The sequence below is a fragment of the Macrotis lagotis genome, chromosome 1 (assembly GCF_037893015.1).
Source record: "Macrotis lagotis isolate mMagLag1 chromosome 1, bilby.v1.9.chrom.fasta, whole genome shotgun sequence".
NCBI lineage: Eukaryota > Metazoa > Chordata > Mammalia > Peramelemorphia > Peramelidae > Macrotis > Macrotis lagotis.
Genome location: NC_133658.1, coordinates 493,044,623 through 493,064,265, shown reverse-complemented (window position 1 = coordinate 493,064,265; position 19,643 = coordinate 493,044,623). Strand labels below are relative to the sequence as shown.

The window sequence follows — 19,643 nt, the reverse complement described above, 5'->3', positions numbered from 1 at the left end:
GGAATAAAGAAAGATTTTTACTTTGAACCCATGTGAGCTTTTTGGCATTTTGGGAGTTAACAGTGGTTGCAAAACCTCTATGATTCTTTGATCATTTGTTACCAGAATTGACACTCTCTATTCAATGAAAATATACTTCCTGTTCTAAGGTATCTCACTAGGTTTATGTTTGGGTGAAATTTCAGGAAATATAAATTTGATCTCATTGGCACATTTCCAAGTTGGGTGGCCACTTAAAAGGTATTGTGAATGAATATTCAAAAACTACTTTTGCTATGTAGTCAAAATTCGTTTTAGAAAAAAGTAACTAATAAACCCAAAGAGTCCAGCTATTGGGATTAAAAACTCTCTCTTTGATAAAAACTGCTGGAAAAATTGGAAGTTAGTATGGAAGAAACTTAGATTAGACCAACACCTCACACCCTATACCAAGATAAGATCCAAGTGGTTACAGGATTTAGACATAAAAAAATATACTATAAGCAAATTAGAAGATCAAGGACTAGTTTACCTGTCAGATCTATGGAAAGGGGAGCAGTTTATGACTAAGGAAGAGATGGAGAACAACACCAAAAAAAAAAAAACTAGATGATTTCAATTATATTAAATTAAAAAGCTTTTGCACAGATAAAACCACTGTAACCAAGATCTAAAGAAATGTAGTAAATTGGGAAACAATATTTACAACTAATGATTCTGACAAAGGACTCATTTCTAAAATATACAGAGAACTGAGTCATATTTGAAAAAAAAAAAGCCATTCCCCAATTGACAATTGGTCAAAGGATATACAAAGGCAATTTACAGATGAGGAGATCAAAGCAATCCATAGCCATATGAAAAATTGCTCTAAATCATTAATTATTAGAGAAATGCAAATTAAAGCATCTAAGGTAGCACCTCACACCTCTCAGACTGGCCAATATGACCAGGAAGGATAATGATCATTGTTGGAAGGGTTGTGGGAAATCTGAGACACTATTTCACTGTTGGTGGAGCTATGAACTCATCCAACCTTTCTGAAGAGAAATTTGGAACTATGCCCAAAAGGGCAACAAAAATGAGCATATCTTTTGATCCAGCAATACCACTACTGGGTCTATGCCCTGGTGAGATGATGAAAAAGGATAAAAACATCACTTGTACAAAAATATCCATAGCAACCCTGTTTGTGGTGGCAAAGAATTGGAAATCAAGTAAATGTCCTTCAATTGGGGAATGGCTTAGCAAACTGTGGTATATGTATGTCATGGAACACTATTGTTCTATTAGAAACCAGGAGGGATGGGAATTCAGTGGACCTGGAGGGATTTGCATGAGCTTATGCTAAGTGAGATGAGCAGAACCAGAAAAACACTGTCTACCCTAACAGCAACATGGGGGTGATGATCAACCTTGATGGATTTGTTCATTCCATCAGTGCAACAATCAAAGACAATTTGGGGCTGTCTGCAATGGAGAATACCATCTGTATCCAGATAAAGAGCCGTGGAGTTTGAACAAAGTACAAGGACTATTCCCTTTAATATATTTTGTTTTGTTTTGTTTTGTTTTTTAGTTTTGTGCAAGGCAAATGGGGTTAAGTGGCTTGCCCAAGGCCACACAGCTAGGTAATTATTAAATGTCTGAGACTGGATTTGAACCCAGGTATGCCTGACCAGTGCTATTCCTTTTAATTTAGAAAAAAACAGATATCTTATTGTATGATCTTGTTATCTCTTATACTTTTTGTTTCTTCCTTAAGGATGTGATTTCTCTCTCATCACACTCAATTGGATCAATGTACAACATGGAAACAAAATAAAGACTGATAGATTGCTTTCTGAGGGGGGAGTAAGATTGGGAGAAAAATTGTAAAACTCAAATAAAATCTTTAATAAAAAAATAATAATAAAGGGAAAAAGTAGCTAAGACAAGTGAAGCCTGCTATAGTGGAAATAAAGGTCAGAGAATCTTTGTTCAAATTCTGTTCTTGACTCTTACTACTTCCCTTTCCTTGGTCTCAGTTTTTTTAGTTTATAATATAAATGGGATTATGTGGCCTCTGAGATCACTTGCAGTTCTAGTTTTATGGCCGGGGGGGGGGGGGGGGGGGGGGGGGGGGGGGACAAATAACACCATAAACAATCAAAGGAGGAGAAAAAAGGTTCCAAAAAATAAGTTTCAACATAACTGAATCTGATTCAAATATATCCTTACAAGATGACAAATATGATTAAGTGAATTCAGATTAACTCTCGTGGTCTTTGGGGGTAAAAGACAAGATTAATAGCCCAGAAATTTTCTGGAATAGCAAAAAAAACTCAACTGATATCTGAAATAAGAGCTTTATCTAAAGTATATTCCATATCTACAGAATAGCTAAAGTAATAGTAAATTAATTCACTAAGAGGAAGTTGAACTCTAAATAATCAAAAGTGCAATTAGGCTCCAAAAATTATTTATAACTGATTTTGGATGGACATTGTATTTATTTATCTACATAGGTCTAGTTTCAGTCCAATGTAATGTAAACTCCTTAAGGGTCAGACCTGTTGCATTTTTTTATTTTTATTTCTAGTTCCTAGCACAGTTTCTGTCACAGAGCAGGTACTAAATAAATGCTTCTTAAATTAAATTTGAGTAAATGAATGTAGAACATCTGAGAAAAAACACCCAATAAATTTCCCAAACACCCCAGCACACAGAATGCTTCCAGATATTTGCATCTAACTGAATATAATCCCAAATAAACTCCTTCAGATGGTCGTCCGTTTTCTCATATTAGGCAAAATGTCTTACAGCAAGTATAGAATCGGTGTTTTGTTAAACTCTATTAAATCCAAATGAAATATAAAGTCCTCCACTCAGGACTAAAATTTAAAAAAACTCAAATATGAAATCTGGCTTACCAACATTTTATGTTAGCTATGAGGGGCAGCTAGGTGGCACAGTGGATAGAACACCAGCCCTGGAGTCAGGAGAACCTGAGTTCAAATCCCTCAAAAGCCTCAGATACTTAATAATAATCTAGCTGTGTGACCTTCGGTAAATCACTTAACCCCATTCCTTTGCAAAAACAAAGAAAAAGAACTAAGGAAATGATGGCCACATTAGAGACTATATCTGGAGCATTCTTTTTAATCCTGAGCACATTTTGTGAAAAAACAATAGCACAAACTGGAGAGTACAATGAGGAAGAAAATCAGGTTCTACAATATAGAAAGACCCAAAGTAGGAAGGGAAGGGTGAGCAAGGAATAGAATGTCATAGCTGATATCTGAAACATGGTCATTTGCTTTGTGAAGGACTAAGATTTATTCTTCTTGGCTCCAGAAGACAGGTCCAGGATCAATCCAACTTTCTACAAGAAGCCTTTCTCAATGATTCTAAGGTCTTTTCTCTGTGATTATTTACTGTTTATACATAGCTATTTGTATGTTATTGGATGGATAGGTGTCACAGAAGATAGAGCAGCTGGCCTGAAGTCAGGAAGACTCATCCTAAGATCAAATCCAAACTCAAACACTTACTAGCTGTGTAACTCTGGGCAAGTCACTTAACCCTGTTTTCCTCAGTCCCCTCTTCTGTAAAATGAGGTGAAGTAAATGGTAAACCAGTATATTTTCCAAGAAACTCCAAATGGGGTCATTAAAAATTAGACATGATTGGAAATAACTAAACAAAAACAACAAAAATGTGTATACTGTCCCCCCTCATTTCCTCAATGCCAGGGACTATCTTTTGCCTTTACTTATATTTCCTTAGCTTAGCTTAGTCAGTGCCTAACACATAATAAATATTTCACCAACTAATTTCATGATTCATACCCATGTAACACTTCTGGAAGAATTTTTTTTAATAGATCTTAATATAACCAAAAAATGACATAAAGAGATTTTCTAACTTGAAATTCTCAAAAGAAAGGAATTATACAAAAGATGTAATTATAGCTGAATTCACAAGATAACATGATGGAATTTTTGCATTACAATCACCACATGAGATAAAAAATATTATACATCAATCTTGTAGAATTCAAATACTTTCATCTCTCATATATCATCCCTATGGCAGATGACACTATATATTCAACCTCAAATCTATTCACAAGTTTGTAACTCACAGCCAGCTGATGGGATTCCATAAGCCAATGTTTTTACCAGAAGTCTACCAATGGTGGAAACAATAGCTTATACCATAATCATTGCTGGAGGGGATGTGGGAAAATCAGACATTGATGCATTGTTGGAGGAACTGTGAACTGATCCAATCTTTCTGAAGAGCAGTTTGGAACTGCACCCAAAGGGCAATAAAACTGTGCATATCCTTTAACCCAGCATTACCACTACTAGATCTGTATCCCAAAATAGATAAAAAAAAAAAGGGGGGGGTAAAAAAACTCATGTGTACAAAAATATTTATAGCAGCTTTTTTCATGGTGGCAAATTGGAAATCGAGATGATGACTATCAGCTGGAGAATGGCGAAACAAATTGTGGTTAATGAATGTGCTAGAGCACTAGTGTTCTGTGAGAAATCATGAGGAACCAGAACTGATATTGAGTGAAGTGAGCAGAATCAGAAGAACATTGTACACATCAATAACAACATTATGTGATCATCAATTATGATGGACTTGCTCGTGTCAGCAGTACAATAATCAAAGGCAATTCTAAACTTGTGATGGAAAATAAAATCCCCATCCAGAGAAGGAACTATCGAGTCTGAATACAAATCAAAGCTCACTATTTTCAATTGTTAAAAGTTGTTTTATGTATTATAGTTTTCCCCCTCTAATTTTTTCTCTTTTTGATTTGATTCTTTTTTTCACATGATTAATATGGAAATATATCTAACATAGTTATACATGTATAACCTATATTAGATTTCTCACTATTAAGGGGAATGGGAAAGGAAAGGAGAGAAGAAAAATGTGGAACTCAAAATCTTTAAAAAAATAATGAATGTTAGGGGGCAGCAAGGTGGTGCAGTGGATAGAGCACTGGTCCTGGAGTCAGGAGGACCTGAGTTCAAATATGATCTCAGACACTTAATAATTACCTAGCTATGTAACTTTGGGCAAGTCACTTAACCCCACTGCCTTAATAAAATTTTAAAAAAAGAAACAAAGAAAAAGAATGAATGTTGAAAAAATAAATTTATTTTTTAAAAATAACACAAATTCTTTCTTTCTGCTCAAAGGCAAGGAATAGAAGAAATGAACAGAGATCTTGGAAAAGGGTAAAAGGTTTAAGTAAAAAAATAAAAATGCCCAATGTTGCATTGCACTCAGAGCTGTAGGCTATAGGGGAACAGAGCCTCAGCCCTGAGGGAAAGGGAACTGGAAATCAAGCTGGGAGGTAGTGATCTTATAAAGATAACTTTAGGTAACCTGTCCTGTCAAATAGTTTATCTTCCTATCTCCCAAGGCAAGTAAGATCTTGCTACCTAATAATCCAGTCACACAAGGGAATGTGACAGAACAGAAAGAATTCTCAAAGGCAAGGACAAAAGAGTACTTTCAAGGAATTAAAAAGGACACTAGGGGATAAAAATACAAAGGGAACTTAAAAGAATCAGAGAATGTGAAGTTGGGAGAAAGTGGGACTTGCAGCTCTCATCTTTTTAAGATGTGGGGACAGCTAAGGGACAGCTAGGCAGTGAAGTGGATAGCGCACAGACCCTGGAGACAGGAGGACCAGAGTTCAAATCTGACCTCAGACACTTAATAATTGCCTAGTTGTATGACTTTGGGCAAATCACTTAACCCCATTGCCTTAAATTTTTAAAAAATGACCAAAATAGAACTATTAAAAGAAAGATGTGAGGACTTTAAAAAATAAGTAATTCATGCTCTAAATCATTACTTATTAGAGAGAAATGCAAATTACCACCTCACACCTCTCAGACTGGCCAATGTGACCAGAAAGGATAATGATCATTTTTGGAAGGGTTATGGGAAATCTAGGATACGACTGTATTGTTGGTGGAGCTGTGAAGTCATCCAACATTTCTGGAGAGAAATTTGGAACTATGCCCAAAGGGCAACAAGGATGTGCATGCCCTTTGATCCAGCAATACCACTACTGGGTCTATACCCTGAAGAGATGATGAAAAAGGGTAAAAACATCACTTGTACGGCAATATTCATAGCAGCCCTGTTTGTGGTGGCAAAGAATTGGAAATTAAGTAAATGTCCTTCAATTGGGGAATGGCTTAACAAACTGTAGTATATGTATGTCATGGAACACTATTGTTCTATTAGAAACCAAGAGGGACGGGGAATTCGAGGAAGCCTGGGGGGATTTTCATGGACTGATTGCTGAATGAGATGAGCAGAACCAGAAAAACACTGTACACCCTGGAAGCAACATGGGGGTGATGATCAACCTTGATGGACTCACTCATTCCATCGGTGCAACAGATGGGGACAATTTGGGGCTGTCTGCAGTGGAGAATACCATCTGTGCCCAGGGAAGGAACTTGGAGTTTGAACAAAGAACAAGGACTATTACCTTTAATTTAGGGGAAAAAAGACTGATGTCTTATTGCCTGATCTTGCTGTCTCTTGTACTTTGTGTTTCTTCCTTGGGGATATGATTTCTCTCTCATCACATTCAATTTGGATCAATGTATTCCATGGAAACAATGTAAAGCCTGATGGATTGCCTTCTGTGGGGGGTGGGGGGAGGGAAGTAAAATTAGGGGAAATTTGTAAAACTCAAAATAAATAAAATCTTTTTAAAAATAAGAAATAAATAACTCAAAGATATTTAGTATTAATTATATATTGGTATGGCTTCACAGTGACCTGAAACTGACTTCCTGAGTATGAGGATCAAGGAGTTTGGGCCATTACTGGCCACTTTAGAGAGAGTTACACTGTCTGGGTAGCATACTTCCCTAGAGAGATACTAGGCACAACTAGTACTTGGATTAATCAGAGGCAAGAAAGGATATAGAGCAAAAGATGAGGTGGTTTTGTCTTAGGAATGGAGACTGACCATAATCTAGGAGAGAGTAGGGATCTAAGATACAGAGGTCTACTATCCTTCTCTATTTCCAGTGATTGAAAGTATAAGACTCAAGGAGAAAGGGAGAAAAGGAGAGAGGGAGAGAGAATGGAGGGGAGGAAGAAAGAAACAGAGGGAGGGAAAGTGAGAGAGAGAGAGAGAGAGAGAATGGTGGGGGGGAAGAGTCAGCATAAAACTAAAACCTCAAATCTGAGATCTCAGAAGATTTTCCTTCATAAAGACCATGAAAATAAAGGATGCTCAAGTAAACAATTATTAAGAAAATCAAAACTAAAAGGGAAGAAAAATCATATACAGGTAAAAACAAAGAAAAACTCCTCAGAAAAGAGTAAAAGAAAAGTGACAAAAATAATTTTTTATTAAGATTTCCTTTAAAATATTTAACTCTGAGGGGCAACTAGGTGGCGCAGTGGATAGAGCACCTGCCCTGGAGTCAGGAGTACCTGAATTCAAATGTGACCTGAGACACTTAATAATTGCCTAGCTGTGTGGCCTTGGGTAAGCTATTTAACCCCATTGCCTTGCAAAAACTAATTTTGAACAAAGCCTTCCTCAGGTAAAGATCGATTCAAAGCAGTAAAGAAATTCAAAGTTTAGGCAAATTGGTGGATATTAGTTCATAGTGTTTACTCAGACAAGTCAGGGAAAATGTGGATATTCAGTTTTGTCAGACAGGTGATGTGAAAATTGTTAAGTTTCTCTTAACCAAGATCTGGGTGGCTCAGTGTCAATTACCAAGACCCACATTGGAATAAACCACCTCTCATTATATTCAATCTGTCATTAGTTGCTAAGAGTACATTTCTATACTTTTGTTCTATTAGAAACCAGGAGGGATGGGAATTCAGGGAAGCCTGGAGGGATTTGCATGAACTGATGCTGAGTGAAATGAGAAGAACCAGGAAAACACTATACACCCTTTCAGCAACATGAGGGCGATGATCAACCTTGATGGACTGGCTCATTCCATCCATCAGTGCATCAATTAGGGACAACTTTGGGCTGTCTGCAATGGAGAATACCATCTGTATCCAGAGAAAGAACTGTGGAGTTTGAACCAAGACCAAGGACTATTCCCTTTAATTTAGAAAAAAAAAATCTTATTGTCTGATCTTGCTATCTCTTATACTTTGTGTTTCTTCCTTAAGAACATGATTTCTCTCTCATCACATTCAATTTGGATCAATGTATACCATGGAAACAATATAAAGACTGGCAAATTGCCTTCTTGGAGGGGGGATAAGATTAGGGAAAAAATTGTAAAACTCAAAATAAATAAAATCTTTAAAAAAAAAGAGTTGATTTCCACCCTCAGGTGCACCTCCTTTTCCAAGGGCATATAAACAGAATCCACACCATAAGTCATCTTTAGTCCAAGAAAGACAGTCATGACCATTTCTTTTGTTAATAAAATGTTAGCTAGCATTATTTAAATCTGTCAATCTTTTTAAATGTCACGCAAAGCAGTCCTTAGAGAATAACTTGCCACTATTAATAGAATCTACTACATGTAATACAATTGAGAATTTAAAAGAAAAGGCAGATTCAGTAAAAAAAAATTAAGTTACTTAAATTAAGAGAAAATAAAATAAAAATCTTCAAGAACCCAAATTCTGCAAATGAAATTTAATTTGCTTTATAGGAGCTACCAAAGGGAAAAAAATTTAATCCAGAGTTAAATATTTTAAAGGAAGTCTTAATTAAAAAAAAACTATTGACCTGTATCAACTAGATATTGTAGGAGGAATGCAAGAATTAGTCAACATTAGTAAAACACAACCAAATGTCAACTGACACAAAAATATTTTTATGCACTTGAAAAATATAATTCTACTTCATATTTCATGACTTTTTCCATATCTGTTATCAACAGCTTTTTGCATTCTAAAGACTTTCAAAGTAAGGAATGAATTAAAACATGTGGTTCTATGCCATAAAAATATGAGGTTAAAAATGAAAAAGTCATTACATCATCATCATCATCATCATCATCATCCAACCTGGTCTTCTGTCTGGTGAAAACTTCATTCCTTCAGAATTCTACTGCATTCCTGCTGAGCTCAAGCAATGTTTAATATGGTAATACAGGAATGTTCAGCTAATTCAGTCAGTCACTAAACATTTATTAAATTTCTACTATGTACAAGTTGCTGTACAAAGATATCAGTATACAAAGAAAAGTAAAAGACAATCTCTGCTCTCACAGTTCTCACAGTCTTAATAGAGAAACAATATGGAAATAACAATGTACAAACAACATATATAAAGAATAACAAAAGGAATTAAAAGGAATTGGGGAAAGTTTCCTGTAACAGACAGAATTTTATCTGGGATTTGAAATAAGCCAAAAAAGCCAAGAGGTCTAAGAGATGAAAAGGGAGAGAATTTCATGCATGGGAGAAAGCCAATGAATATACCCAGAGTCAAGAGATTGAATATCTACTATGGAGAATAGAAAAAAAAAAAGCCAAGATCACTGGATCATATAATATGAGGTAGGGATAAAGAGGAAGAGGATATTGTATGAAAGACTGGGAGTGAGGCATTAGTTAATGAAGGGTTTTAAATGCCAGATTTTATATTTGATCATAGAGGCAATAGGGAAGTAACATTTACAGGGGATCACTTTGGCAGATGCATGGAAGATGAATTGGAGTAAGGAGAGACTTGAGTCAGAAGGACCAACCAAACAAGCTCAGGAAATAACCAGGAGAGAGAGAAAATAATAGGTATTTTAGAGGAGGCAAGAATAAAATGGGATCACTTGTAGATAGAGGGTTTAGCCCTGACAAAGAAGTGCCTCTTTTTCATATAAGATAAGACAAAGGGCATACTGACAGAAGATATGAGAATGATTTCAAGATGAAGAATAAGGGAGAAGAGAGAACTCTTGGTGAAAGGCCTCAACTTTTTCAGTAAAATGAGACAAGATTATCAGTTGAGAAGGTTAGTGGAGAGGCTGGGGAGGTGTGAGGATGAAAAAAAGTTTCTAAGTACCACTACAGTGAGTGAAATAGCCAGTTAATTATGGAGAATAACTTGTAACAGTTGAGGTTTTGTAACATATATTTGTAGTGAACCAGTCAGAATGATTTTGTGATTTTCTGTAACTTCATTTAGTAGCACTTGTGTTAAACTAAAGGCAACAGAATGTGGGAGTGAATCAAGATTGAGGCACAGGCAGGTAAGATCCAACATTTTATAAGGGACAAGAGATTGAAGAGAAGAGCACAGTATAGAATTGAACTGGTTCACCAAGAGTTCAATGTAGGTAGAGAAAGGAGCTAAGTGTAGCTTGTGCAGAGCTAATGATCCAGGAGAGAAATGAGAGGTCAAGGCATTGCACCTTATTGTTTAAACAAAAAATAGGACTTCAAGTTGAAAAGCAGAGTAAGAAGTGAAATAATAATAGATTGTGATCAGATAAGAGAATTTTAGAGAACGTGAATATGGAAGTAGAGTATTTGAAGGGGATACCAAGATCAAGGATATGACTACTTTTATGTATAGCTGAGATAGTATGGAAGAACAGGTCAATCCCCTACAATTCAAAATATCTTCTGTTGATTATCTTAAATTTTTCCTAGTTATAACTTGTTTGTACCTAGTTGCCTTCATAGCATGTCCTTCATTAGATCACAAGCTGCTTGACATTAGTGACCATCTTTTAACCTTTCTTCAGCTCCCCAGAGTTTGTCACTATGCTTGTCATATAGTAGATATTTAATAAATATTTACAGATATAAGGAATATATGTGTACATATATATACATATATATGTATATGATTCCCCAATGGATAAATGAACATTCTCAAAATGAAAATTGTAAATAATGAATATGAAACATTGCTCCATATCCCTAATAAGAGTAATGTACCTCAAAGTTGTTTTCTTCAGTGGAATTATGTATCTACTTTTCCTTTTGGCCAATTCTCCTTATTGAGGAGTTGATTTCAGTGATTTTTTTTTTGGTACATCTTTTTCCATTTTTTATGTTTCCTTTACCAAGCTGTTGATTTTTTTTTCATAATTCTCTTGCATCACTTATCTCTTTTCCCAATTTTTCTTCTGCCTCTCAAAAACACACAAAAAGATAAATGTTGAAAACTATCTTTGCGTGTAATTGGAAAAAGTAAAATAAAATAACATTTTAAAAGAAAGAGGGGCCAGCTAGGTAGCACAATGGATAGAGCATCAGTTCTGGAGTCAGGAGGATCTGAGTTCAAATCTAACCCCAAGATAGCTATGTGTCCATGGGCAAGTCACTTAATCCCACTGCCTTGTAAAAATAAAAAAAAGTAAAAAAGTAAATTATATATTCAAATAGGATTAACTTTCTCATTAATCAGAAGCAAATAGCAAAGTATATCAAAAACCAGAATCTTACTTCATGTTGTTTACAACAGCAACAACCAAAACATTTGAAGCAGAGAGGCATACACAAAGTAAAAGTCTGAAGCAGAATATATTATGCCTCAGCTAAAGGGGAAAAAAAGAGAGGTTGTAATCATGATCTCAGACAAAGCAAAAGCAAAATTAGATAATTAAAAGAGTCTAGGAAATAACCTACATATTGCTAAAAAGGTACCATAGACAGAAGTATAATCATTACTAAAAATCCAGATTTCTAAAGAAGCTAAATAAATTACAGGAGGAAACAGGAAATTTACTAGTGGGGGTTGTCAATAGTTTTCCTCTCAGAAACTAAACAATAAATGAGAAAGAAGTTAAGGAAAATTTTTTAAAAGTTAGATGTGACAGATGTCTAAAAAAACTGAATAGGGATAGAAAGAAATATGCCTTTTTCTCAGCTTTACATGACACCTACACAAAAATTGACCTTGTATTAGATAGGGTATAAAACCTCACACTCAAATGCAAAAAGGTAGAAATATTAAATGCATCCTTTTCAGATCAAAATTTAATAAAAAATTAATAAAAGGTCATGGAAATACAGGTTAAAAATTAATTGGAAATTTAAAAAAAATCCTAAAGAATAAGTAGATCAAACAACAAATTATGAAAAAAATCAATAATTAGATTAGAGAGAATGTGAACAATTAGGCAATGTATCAAAATTTATATGATATAGTCAAAGCACTAGTAAGGAAAAATTCATTTCTCTAAATTCTTTTTTTTTTTTTTAGGTTTTTGCAAGGCAAATGGGGTTAAATGGCTTGCCCAAGGTCACACGGCCAGGTAATTCCCAAGTATCTGAGGTTGGATTTGAACTCAGTTACTCCTCACTACAGGGCCGGTGCTCTATCCACTGTGCCACCTAGCCATCCCTCTAAATTCTTAAATAAATAAATTGGGCATACAACTAAAAAAGACAGAATAAGAACAAATTAAAGATTCTCACTTAAATACCAAATTAGAAATCCTGAAAAATCAAAGGATTTATAGAATTTAAAGAATGCAAGAAAACAGCTGAACTAATAAATAAAATTAAGAACTAGTTTTATGGGAAAAAATAGATAAATCTGGCTAATCTGATTAAAAAGAAAACCAAATTGCCAGTTTCAAAAATGGAAGGGTGAATTCACCACCAAGGAAGAGGCTATTAAAGCAATAATTAGGAGCTATTTTGCACATATATATTACAATAAATCTGACAATTTAAATGAACCGGATGAATATTTACAACAAAAAATTGCCCAGATTAGCAAAAGAAGAAATTGAATATTAATTCCATTTTAGGAAAAGAAATTGAAGAAGTCATCAAAGAATTCAATAAGAAGTGAATTCCCCAGGGTAAGATAGATTTGCAAGTGAATTCTACCAAGCATTTAAAGGAAAATTAACTCCATTATTATACAAACTATTTGGGGAAATAGACAAAGAAGAAGTCCAACTAAATTCCTTTTATGACACAATTATGGTGCTGATGCCTAAACCAGGAAGAACCAAAAGAGATAAGGAAAATTATTTCCTTAATGAATACTGAAGCAAAAAATTTTAAATAAAATATTAGCAAAGAGATCACAGCAATTTATCACTAGGATAATATGCATGATGATGAATAGGATTTATATTAGCAAAGCAGAGCCAGTTAAATATCAGGAAAAATATCAATATTATCAATAACAAAAATATCAGTTATATCAATAACAAATCCAGCAGAAGTCATATGATTATCTCAATAAATACAGAAAAACCTTTTGACAAAATTACAGCACCCATTCCAAAAATTACTAATGAGCATATGCATAAAGGGTGATTTCCATAAAATGATTATTTATCTATCTAAAGTTATCAGTAGGGCAGCTAGGTGGCATAGTGGATAAAGCACCGGCCTTACCCAGCTGTGTGGCCTTGGGCAAGCCACTTAACCCCATTTGCCTTGCAAAAACCTAAAAAAAAAAAAGTTATCAGTAAGCATGATCTGCAATGGGAATAAGCTAGAAGGCTGCTCAGTAAGATCAAGGGTGAAGCAAGAATGCTCATTATCACCACTATTATTCAATACTGTTTAAAAAAAGTTGACCTTAGCAGTAAGAGGAGAAAACTATCCTCTTTGCAGATGATAGGATGGTACACTTGGATAATCCTAAAGATGATGATGATGATTCATTCTCAAAGTAGCCCGTGATATTATGGGAGGTGATACCATGAAAAGCACATGAATTGGATTTGAGTGAAGGGGTGCTGTGCTAAGTCACTAGCCTCACTTTCTCCTCCAAAGCCATATGGATGTGATACAATCAGAGCTAATGACTTATCCAAGGTCATACAGCTAGTATGTGCCTGAGGCTACATTTGAACTCAGAACCTTCTGACTCCAAGGCTAGTGTTCTATCCACTATGTTACCTCACTACCCCAAATCCTAAAGACTCATTAAAAAACCAACTGAAATAATTAACAACTTCAGCAAAGATGGAAGATATAAAATAAAACTACATAAATCATTAGCATTTCCATATTTCATGAGCAAGAACAGCAAGAAGTAGAAAGAGAAATTCCATTTAAAATGACTATAGACAATGTAAAATACTTGACAGTCTACCTGCCAAAACAAACCCAGGAAATATGTGAACACAATTACAAAATATTTTTCACACAAATAAACTATTGGGAAAATAACAATTACTTATTGATAGGCTAAGCTGATATAATTTATTGATAGGCTAAGCTAATATAATAAAACTGACAATTCTGCATAATTTACTTTTTCCTTGCTATCCTAGATATACAGTGATCCAAGCCAATCCTAAAGGACTCCAGGAAAACTGCTATTCACATCCAGAAAAAAGATCTAAGGAATCTGAATATAGATCAAAGCATACCATTTTCACTTTTTAAAATTTATTTCTTGTTTTTCTTTCTTGTGGTTTTCCCTTTTATTCTTATTCTTCTTTCATAAGTCTAATATAGAAATATGTTTAACTTGGTTGTGCATGTATATAACCTGTATCAGAGTACTTACTATCTTGGAGAGGAGAGAGAAAAATTTGGAACTCAAAATTTTACAAAAACAAATGCTGAAATTAGGAAAAATACTATTAAGATATGAAAAACAACATAACTAATGTGGAAATATGCTTTACATGATTACATATGTATATAAAACCATTAATCAAATTGCCTACTCTCCTAGGAGGGAGGGAGGATTGGGAGGGAGGGAGGGAGAAACTTTGGAACTCAACATTTTTAAACAAATGTTCAAATTTGTCTTTACATAATTAGAAAAAATAAAATACTGTTTAAAAACTTAGAGATATCAAGGGTATCAGTAAAGCTATGGAATGGTAATTGTGACACAGCAGGACACTTCCATATCTTTCCCTGAGAAGGAAAGAGATTTATCCTTCTCATCTCTGCAACTGTTATAAACAACTGTTTTTTTCTCCTTCTGCCATACATCCTATCCACTTATAGTTCCACTTATATTAGGCCACATAACTCAAAAGTTAGTAAGAAATATTCTTTTTATACTAACAATAGCACATACCCTTTGACCCTATTAGATCTATACCCCATAAGAATTCAAAGGAAAAGTTTCCCCAATACTGTATAGGGTAAAACCATACTTCCAATCCCTCATGCTCCAAAACTAGCAGTCATCCCAAGAGTCCTCACTATTTGTCATTCCCCATATCCAATTTATTGCCAAGGCCAATTGATTTCACCTTTACAACATCCCTTGAATACTCCCCCTTTTTTCCTCTGGCACTGCCATCATTCAGGTCCAATCATCATACACACACACACACTCTCTCTCTCTCTCTCTCTCTCTCTCTCTCTCTCTCTCTCTCTCTCTCTCTCTCCAGGACTTCCTATTGCCTCTAAAAGAAAATAAAAATTTTTCTTTTAAGCATTCCAAATTCTTCACAACTGAGCTGCCTTCTTACTTTTCATTATTCTTACACCCCACTTTCCAAATCCTATTTGATCTAGTGACATCGACATCCATGCTCTTCTATAAGCAATACACTACAAACATCATTATAAACAAACTAGACAATTTTGATTACATTAAATTAAAAAGGTTTTGCACAGATAAAACCACTGTAACCAAGATCAAAAGAAATGTAGTAAATTGGGAAACAATTTTTACAACTAGTATTTCTAACAAAGGACTCATTTCTAAAATATACAGAAAACTGAGTCAAATTTTTAAAAAGACAAGCCATTCCCCAATTGACAAATGGTCAAAGGACATGCAAAGGCAATTTACAGATGAGAAAATCAAAGCGATCCATAGTCATATGAAAAATTGCTCTAAATCACTGATTATTAGAGCAATGCAAAATTAAAGCAACTCTGAGGTACCACACCTCTCAGACTGGCCAATATGACTAGAAAGGACAATGCTCAAAGTTAAAAGGGATGTGGTAATACCGGGACACTAATACATTGTTGGTGGAGCTATGAACTCATCCAACCTTTCTGGAGAGCAATTTGGAATTATGCCCAAAAGGCAACAAAAATGTGCATACTCTTTGATCCAGCAATACCACTACTGGGTCTATACCCTGAAGAGATTATGAAAAAGGGTAAAAACATCACTTGTACAAAAATGTTCACAGCAGTCCTGTTTGTGGTAGCAAAGGATGGGAAATTCAGTGAATGTCCATCAATTGGGGGATGGCTGAACAAATTGTGGTATAAGTACATTATGGAACACTACTGTTCTATTAAAAACCAGGAGGAATTGGTATTCAGAGAAGCCTGGAAAGATCTGCATGAACTGATGCTGAGCAAGATGAGCAGAACCAGAAGAACATTGTACACCCTAACAGCAACATGGGGGTGATGATCAATCTAAAAGGACTTGCTCATTCCAACAGTGCAACAATCAGGCATAATTTGGGGGTATCTGCAATGGAGAATACCATCTGTATCCTGAGAAAGAATTGTAGAGTTTGAACAAAGACCAAAGACTATTTCCTTTCATTTAAAAAAATTGTCTTATGTAATTTTGCTATCTCTTTCTTATACTTTATGTTTCTTCCTTAAGGATCTGTTTTCTCACTCATCACATTCAACTTAGATCAATACAAGCCATGGAAACAATGTAAAGACTTATAGACTGCCTTTTGTGGGAGGTGGGGGAAGGGAAGCAAGATTGGGGAAAAATTATAAGATTCAAAATAAATAAATCTTTCTTAAAAAATAATAATAATTCCTTCAATTTCATCTTCATTAAATTCATGTGTTTTATTAAAAAAAAAACTCTCATCTCCCAGCATTCTCTTTGGCTGTCCCCATGGTTTTTAAGTGACTGATGAAAAAGAGTTGTTACCATGAAAACACATACAGGGTTATCCCTGGAGTCCATAAAGTTGGAAAAAAAAATTTATCTTCACTAACCTCTCAAATTTTAGTATTTCCTTAAATTATGAATGTAGCCAACACACATTATTCCAAGAAAAGGTCCATAAAGCTTCACTGCACTGTCAAAGAGGTCCATAACATACTCAAAAAAGTTAAGAACCCCTGATTTACATGATGAAAACCTTTTCTTTGACTTTTTAATTTCATATTTATCAAATCACCAAAAACTGACTTTAACTAATTGACATTAAAAACCAAGTCAATATAATCCTTTTATACTCAAGTTACCTCCTTTATTATGGCTCCCTTATAGCTTACCTTAATCTTACTAAGTTTTAGCACTTTGTAATAAAATACTAAAGCTAAGAAAAGCCTCAAAAGGACCTAGTAAAACTTCATGTTACTGAGTTGTTCTCTGATGTTATACCTTAGTGTCATTTCCTCAGCTCTTTGGGTCAAGGGCTTATGTCCTAACATGTAGGGGATACAAAAGTGTCTATTCAGTTCTTTTTGTGGTGGCAAAGAACTGAAAATTCAGGGAATGCCCTTCAACTGGGGAATAACTGAACAAATTGTGGTATTAGATTGGAATGGAATACTATTGTGATATAAAAAATGATGAGCAACCCTTAGAAAAAATATTGATGGAAGGAACTACTAATGATTTCAAAAATAGCAAAAATAAGGAACAGCTAGGTGGTACAGTGGATAGAGCATCTGCCATGGAGTCAGGAGGACCTGAGTTCAAATCCTGCCTCAGATACCTAATCATTACTTAGCTGTGTGACCTTGGGCAAGTCCTTTAACCCCATTACCTTGCAAAAAAGCAAACAAAAAATAGCAAAAAATATTTAGAAAGTTACTGTGCAGATTATTTGAGAAAAATAAGTTAGATAAATGTTGCAGATTAACACTGCAATATGTAAGAGGATTTGAATTTTCCTTTTGAATTTTAAAATCCTGTTTCACATCAAAAAAAAGGGAAGAAAAAGAAATGATGAGCAAGATGCTCTCAGAACAAATGCAAAATGAAGTGAGCAGAATCAGGAGACCATTGCATATAGTAACAGCAATATTGTATGATGATCACATGTAAGCAAATATTTTCAGCAGTACCATGACCCAAGACAATTCTAAGGACTCAAGGTGAAAAATGCTACACACATCCAGAGAAAGAACTGATGGAAGTCAGAATGCAAATTAAACCATAGTTTTTCATTTTACTTTTCTTGGGTTTTTTGTCTGTTTTCTTTCACATAACTAATATGAAAATATGTTTTACATGAGTGTATATGTATAACCTATATTGAGGTGGGGAGGAAGAAGAGGGGCTATTAAGAGAATTTGAAACTCAATTTTTTAAAATAAATGCTAAAAATTGTCTTTACATGTAATTGGGAAAATATTGTTTTTAAAGTATCTATTAACTCCTTGCTGATGATCATTACTAATAACAGTTTGAATCTGAGACTAAAAAAATAATTTGTACTAACAGATAAGGTACCCCAAAAGCTCTGGAAATACAATCACTATCCCCTCAATCTGGATCAGCTGGGATGGAGAATCTGAAAAAAAAGACTCCATAAAAGAGACAGCTTTGTACGTCCCACCTATCAGTATTTCCCATAATTTTTCTATCTTTTTCAGCTAAACTAGAATCTTCTTCATTTAGGACATCCCAAAAGACCTTAGCTCAGCTGCTCTATGCCACAATAGATAAGAGTGCTGGGCCTAGAGTCAGAAAGACTTATCTGAGTTCAAATCTAGGCTCAGACACTAGCAGTGTAATCCTGGACAAGTCCCTAATCCAGTTTCTCTCAATTTCCTCATCTGTAAAATGAACTGGAGAAGGAAATGCAAACCATTCCATTATCTTTGCCAAGAAAATCCTAAACAGAATCATGAAGAGTTGGATATGATTGAACAACAAAAATATAAACTTAGAGAACAGGGACAGGATTGGAGTTCAAATCCAGCCTTAGACACTTGACCTTTTCAGCTGTATAAATCAATTAACCCCAATTCCCTTGCCAAAAAAAAAGAAAAGAACTGATAAGAAATAGAACACAGAGCGATTTACCCAATGAAAGTGACTCATGGTATAATAAATACCTCTGCACACTGATAAAGGACTATAAAGCATGTGATTGAGGTTAAAATAAATATCTCTGCATGCTGAAAAAAGATGAAATTGGATATGCCAAAGGCAGGAAGGTTGATGGACAGTGTGGCCTGATCAAAATAACCAAGTATAGAATATTATTAGAAATGAGGCTTAAATTATACTGCCCCACAACCACTTCGAATACCTTTTTCTTAGAAGTTTACTTGAAGCTGGGAATCAAGAAAAGTCTTGAAGTTCATATACAATCAAGCCTATAAACCTCAAGTCAAGACACTACTTAATTCAACCTGTGATACTGTGGAAAGACTACTGATTGTGAAATTGAAGGATCTGGATGCCAATAGGCTTACTCTAATACTTTCTTTTAGGCAAGTCATTTAATCTCTTTAGCCTCAGTTCCCTTACATATTGAAGGAGGGAGATTTGTCCAGATGGTGGTCTCTTTCAACTCTAAAGTCTTAATCTTATACAATAGTTATTTTTTCCAATATCTATTAGAAGCTCCCAACCTTCTTCCAAACCCACACAAACACTATTTGGTCAATACTCCTCTCTCCAAGGATCACTTTAACATTATCTTACCTATTGGGAAAAAAAACTCATGAAATGCAATGGGAATAATGTCTTTGGAAATGAAAGGCTGAAGGAGAATTAAAGATCAACACCAGCACCACAACCTTCAAGAAAGAGATGGTAAAGTGAATAAGGTCCAAAGGACATAAAG

General features: G+C 34.8%; 1 protein-coding gene and 1 pseudogene across 4 annotated transcripts in view; one reads left to right on the top strand and one right to left on the bottom strand.

The window, feature by feature from the left end:
• The window catches only part of LOC141504886 (serine/threonine-protein kinase Nek1-like), a 43,720-nt pseudogene that overhangs the window by 14,643 nt on the left and 9,434 nt on the right, over positions 1-19,643 (top strand).
• TMPRSS2 (transmembrane serine protease 2) overlaps positions 1-19,643 on the bottom strand; it is a 204,249-nt gene that overhangs the window by 182,319 nt on the left and 2,287 nt on the right. The window lies entirely within an intron of this gene.